The sequence below is a fragment of the Cyprinodon variegatus genome, unplaced genomic scaffold (genome assembly GCF_000732505.1).
Source record: "Cyprinodon variegatus isolate N-32 unplaced genomic scaffold, C_variegatus-1.0 Scaffold784, whole genome shotgun sequence".
In the NCBI taxonomy this organism is placed as follows: Eukaryota; Metazoa; Chordata; class Actinopteri; order Cyprinodontiformes; family Cyprinodontidae; genus Cyprinodon; species Cyprinodon variegatus.
In genome coordinates this window covers 62,490-69,007 of record NW_015151237.1, presented here as the reverse complement: position 1 = coordinate 69,007, position 6,518 = coordinate 62,490, and positions in this window count along the sequence as shown.

Here is a 6,518-nt window from a genome sequence, read left to right as displayed (position 1 = left end):
AATTGAATTGAATTGTAGAAGTAAACCCAACTGCAGACTAAACAGCTAAACTTATTCCATCTCCCTCTATTCATGGTCTTGGGCCGTGAACCAGTGGGCTGGTCTGGATGTCAATTTCAGGGCTTGACAAAACTACAGGCCAGAACCAAATAAGGCAACATGACTCAGGTTGGATTTGCCTGTTTTATTGTGGAAGTTTAGAATTATGAGAGTTGCAAAGAAAGGTGTTGATGGGTTTTGAACTTCTCTGTACGTCTATTTCACCCACTCAACTATCGTTATTCATCTGTGACAATGGAAACTCCGTTTTACATTCTATGACCCCTTTAATGAAGTACCGATTGGATATTTTTTCCCTTTGTTTTTCTTTTTGGAATCCATGTTATGTTTGCTTCACCTTTGTAGTTTGCACCATGTTTTTGTTTATTTTGTACATATTAGAGAGTAGCTCTGTTTTACATACAATCATTTAAATTCGGTTAGTTCTTCCTGCTTTGCTCGACTACACGGATCGTTCCATTCTGAATGTTGTAATCTGCTTCCTTTGCTTTAGGATGAGATGAGTATTTTCTGAAGCCGATTAGGTGGTTGGCATAGCAGTGTAGAAAAGACACATTACCAAAGAAGAGGAAGGCGATCGGAGAAAATATCACATCCTCTTGTTTACATAAAACAGCACTCACCTTGAACCAGCTTTTTCACTAACCGCTGTACAGTAGTTGCACGTTTTTCTCTTTGTCATTTCTTTTTTCATTTCACCAAAGCAAAAAAAAAAGCTGAGAATCATACAGATTCATCTTTATTACCTCCCAAAAATAGTTCCTGCTGCTGGAGATGTTGAGATCAGGATTTGGTTTTACTAATCCAGACCAGGTTTCCAGTCTGGTACCTCATTAAAATGAACACAACCATCATCCTGGTAATGCTGTAACACTATGCTGTTATAAAACCACTGAATTTAGGCGGATACATCACCCGGCCAATATTACCATTTTATTTCTTCCGTCCGTATCAATATGTGAATGCATTCACTGACTCCTCACAATAATAGCTAAAAGTGTCAAATGCATATACAGTTATCCTATTATTTGCAGTTTCTTGATCTGTTTAAGAGATGTTTCTCTGATCCACATTGAGTTTGCACAGTTTCTTATAGTCATGGTATATATTTTTGTACATTAATTTATTATTTGCACAGATATAAAGGAGGATTTGAACTTTTTTACAGGCATCCATGTCTTTCTGCAAATAGGCTACTGATTATATCATTGTTGTTTTCATACAATCGGAGTATGGCATTTTTATAACTGCAGTGTTCCTTCTTCTTTTTTCCTCTTGTTTCAAGCGTAGATCAACCTTTCCAAATGAATGTGGTCATTTTCCTACTGTTTGGTCCTATTGATTATTTTTCAAATCGACTAATCTGTTGAATATTTATTTGATTAATCGATCAATAAGTTGGATAGCAAAAGGTTTCTCAAAGAAGATTTTTTTCAAACGTTAACCCACCTGAAACTAAAACTTTTCCAGTGGACCAGTGCTGGATAGGGCATATTGTATGGGGAAAATATTTCTATCTTAAATACAAAATGTTTACATATTTTTTTTTACAATTTTGATATAATTACTGCTCTAAGTACAGTGCTCTAACTGCTTGGGCATCTATTCTGGATGCCTCATGGTCGCCTCCCTTGGGAGGTGTTCCAGACATACCCTATTGGGAGGAGGCCTCGTGGGAGACCCAGGACACGCTGGAGGGACTATGTCTCTGAGCTGGCCTGGTGTTGCCTGCAGGTCACCCCAGAACAGCCTCCTGCCCCCGCGAGCCGGCCCCAGATAAAGCGTAAGAAAGATGAAATGTAACTGCTCTAAGTGGGTCGCTCTGTCAGCTAAAGGCCTGTTTTACAGTGTCTATACTCCAGTTAATGATTAATCGATTACTAAATTAGTTGACAATTATAATCAATTAATCATGATTAATTGATTCAGCTATACTGCTTTCATTTGCCTACTTTTAACATTTGTCATGATCTTGGGATGTTCCTTGTTGATTTTCTGCATTTCTTTCTTGTTTTCGTTGTTAAGGTCTTGCCATGCTCTCTTCATTTGTGTCATTTCGTTTTTATGTTAGTGCTTTCTATTTTCTTCAAGCCTTCTATTATACGAATGCGTTCAATCTTCCTTGAGTCATTTGTTTTATTAACCTCTATTTATATTATATCTTGATATCTGTTAAAGGTATAGAGGAGTATTTATTTTAGGAATTTTTGAAAAGACCATCCCTCTCTACTACGAAAAAAAAAAAAAATACACATGGGGAACCCTGTACCCGCTCCCGAGAGGGAACGTCTATTACGCGCGTGCGAGGGCGTGCACAAGCCCATTTCTCCTCGTGCACACTCTGTTTAAAAGTTGCTGTCTGCATCGCTCATACAAGCTTACTTTCCAAAAGAAGACTTGCAATTTTTCCATTATGTCAGACTGACCACTGGTGAGTGAAAATGGGAATAAGCACGTAGGACGGCCTTACCTAAACATATCACCAGAATGATTGACAATTAGGGGGAGCACTTATTTAGATGATCCACTCAGAAAAACAACATCCTATTCTATACCTTTAAGTTTCATTATCCTTTAGTTCTCACTCTCAGGCTTCAGACTATGGTGACTAGAATGGCTTCTATTTACATTGGAGAGAAAAGCACCCATTGATGGTGTGACTAAGGGATTCATCTCTGCTGCTATACAGTATAATCAGTGTATTGGATGCATATCTCACATTGTTTGTTTAACTCTTGCCACTCACCTGTTTCCCTGCCATACATGCTAGCCTATAGCTATTTATTCCCCTGCTAATTTTTATGTTGTTCTGTTTGATTTCTATTGTAGTTTGTCCTTTATTACTTTGACAAGTCCTCAAAGAACAAGTCACTTTATTGTGGAGCTGTGCATCCCTATGTGTATAACTCTTGAAAAACAAACATTATGCAGTAGGTGCCCAGTGGGCCTTGAACAGGCATCCATCCCTTAATGAACTGGACACAGTCTTGGCTGTGAGTGACAGAAAGATTGACAGAGGCATAAACATGTAGATTGACCTTAGAGATATTTTCCTTTTTCTTGAAAATGAGGATGTCATCTATGTGATAGAAAGTAAAGGCGTTCCCATCTGATGGCTGAATTCACAGATCAGGAAGTCATGCGGCTGATGAAGCCTATGATGTTCTTACAGCGTTGGCTTGTCAGACAGATATAAATGTCTGATCATCATGTGGATGCTGATCTGATGATGTATGCCTAGTGGATAGATCAAAGGACCTGTTGTATAAGGCAGAGGATTTTTTTTTTCTGTTGTCTTCATCCCTGCATCCCCATACACTACAGACCTGAACTAATGGGCAAAACTACCTTATACTCACTAATAGTCTAGCTCTGCAAGGCTATGCTAATGAGGTTAAACTGGAGTCAGGTTTGTTGAAGCAGAGGCAGATGTAGAAGTTGCAGGACCGGCTCTCCAGGACTGAAAAACCTATCAAACTAAAACCAGGAGTGATTGATTTGGTAGCATTCACTCTTCCAGGATGAACGTGTAGAGATGGTAGATATTCGCTTGCATCCTGTCACTGGCTGTACAGCAAGCCTTTAGATTTAGAGGATGTTTTACATTAGGACTGCATGGTAGCTTAAGGGGTAACACTACTGCCTTGCAGCAAGAAGTTTCTGGGTTTGATTCTTGGTCCATGATTTTTGGATGGAGTTTGCATGTTCTCACTGTTGACCTGTGGGTACTTCCTCCCATAGTCCAAAAACATCGGCTTTGCATCAATGTCCGCTCTAATCACTATATAGGCCACTATGTAGTCATTGCGCCATTTTAAATGAGTGTCTGAATGTCTAGTGGATGAAAAACTAATGGATAAAGAGGAATCAAGATGGCGGAATGAGCAGCTGCACTTTTCTAGAATTTAGACCTAACCCAACGAAATATTGAGACCTTAACCAAACTTTAAGTAAGCTTTCAAGACTCCAGCTGCGGATAAAAGAAGAAAAAAGATATTGACCGGGGGCATAGAGAAAGCAAGGAAAGAACAAGCTGAGATAATGATTGTGCTGTACAGTATGTTCACACCTTTCTTGCATCAATGACTCTGCAGACGTTGACGTGTCTAAGCAGGTTTAATGACACTAATAAGGGTAAAAATAGAAAAGGACAAAATAGAGACCAGAAAAATATAATGCAATTACTACATAATGCGTATTTGCATAAAATGCTTGAACTGCCCTGCCTATAATCTAAATTATAAAACCACATTAAAGATCAAATAAACAGTAATCAGCAGAGACACCATATTGCCGACCCTATGGTTCACGAGCAATAGCTTGTTACAAATGAAATGTTATGGTTGCTTAACTCATTTTTAGTCACTATAAAATAACACAAGTATTGAACAAACATTAAATACATTTGTGCAAATCACATACCGGCAATGCAACCTCATAAATGAAAGGCAAATGCGATCTAAAGATGGCCGACACCTTCGCTGCCATCATCTGTCTGCCGTGCTGCTTAACACGTCACTTCCCATTGAAAAACGGTCTCTTCAAATTACAAACCTGACTTGTCCACTAGATGGCACCATAAAGCAATAAGATTAACTAAGTGGAAATATTTAAACTTTTCATAAAATAAAACATTATTTAAAGATGAAACTGAACAATGATTACAACTGGGGAGCACTGAAAGAGGCGTGTGAGAAAGAAGACTTTCCAGCGTTGGAAGCGATGGAAGAGATCGCGGTAACTCCTGTGAATGAACACACACCCTGACCACAAAATACTTAAAAAGAAGAAAATAAATATGAGCAAATAGGCTAACATTAGCAATGAGAGCATATATGAAGCAATTCAAACAGTCCTGAAAAGATTCGACACACAGGACAAACGTCTCAAGAGCTTTGAACTCCGCATAGAGGCGAATACACAACTGTTAAGGAAAATAAGGAGGAAATTGGAAAACTTAAAAACCAAATAACTGTTCTGAAGAAAGAAAACAGCACTCTGATGGAAATGTGTAAAGAAAATCCGAGATACAACAGGAGATGGGACCTGAGGCTATTGGGCTTACCGGAGAAACACAATGAGGTTGTAAAAGAGGATGTAGTCGGGACCCTGACCAGGGTGATTCCAGTGGCGGTGGACAAAATATGGAATAGGTTGACACCGCTCATCAGGTGGACAAGAAATACGACGTGGTGACCAACAAAATGCCCAGACCTATCATCATTCAGTTTGCAACCCAGACGACCAGAAATGAAATCTGGAAGAAATCTAAAGATGCAAGAGTCTGCATGAACTAAACATCCACTTCATGGAGGACTTCCCTAAAGAGGATCGAGAGGCCAGAGCGAAGCTGTGGCCGAAAGTGGAAGAGGCAAGACGGAATGGCAGAAAGGCTTTCCTGACGAGGGTTATGCTATCACTGATGGCAAACAAGTTAAACCCTGAGAAGTCGACAAAAGAAACAAACAAACAAAAAACATCTGCCTTTGTATCAGGTAACATGAAACGAAAAATGCTTCTGAATATGCTTTAAAAGGTGTCGACAACAGTAATGATTTATTTTCAAAGTTAATGTTAGATGTTAGATTATGAAAATATGTTAGTTAATCAATAAAAAGGGAGAAAAAATGTTGAAGGCTGCCAAAGCTCTGTTTTATTTATTTAGTTTATTGTCTTCAAAGAGGATATACTTATTGTTAAACTGTAATAAACAGTGAAGTTAAAAGAGTTCTGGGGGTTGGTTTTTATTAATATTTCCTTTTTTAACCTTATTAGACATTCCTGCGTCTAATAAGGTTAAAAGATATGGAGGCAAATCGTTACCATATTTAAAATGAAAAAGCATTTCTAAAAATGCTTTTTCATTTTAAGAATGTGGCTGCATTGTTTGACTCATAAATGAAATTAGTAATCAATCATCCTATTTGCATTTTCATTTTCTTCTTCAAGACTGCTCATCCTTTTACTTAATTAAAATGAAAAAGAAAAAGACATTTGAGATTTATTTTTCAAAATGTATCCCAGCAAATACATAACAAAATTCAATTTAAAGTTTGAAAATGAAAAAGCATTTCCAGAATGTGGCTGCATTGTTTGACTCATAAATAAATCTCAAATGTCTTTCTTTTTCATTTGAATTAAGTAAAAGGATGAGCAGTGTTAAAGAAGAAAATGAAAATGCAAACAGGATTATTAATTACTAATTTCATTTATGAGTCAAACAATGCAGCCACATTCTTAAAATGGAAAAGCATTTCTGGAAATGCTTTTTCATTTTAAATATGGTAACGATTTGCTTCCATAAAAAAGGCGTATTTCAGGAGTATTCAAAGTTATGTCTGTATCTTTTGTTTCTATAAATATTAGAGGTTTATGAAATATTGTTAAACGCAAGGCTTTTGTTTTTATTTTGTAGGTAATAACAGTAGGGATGCACGATATTGGGATTTTGGCCGATA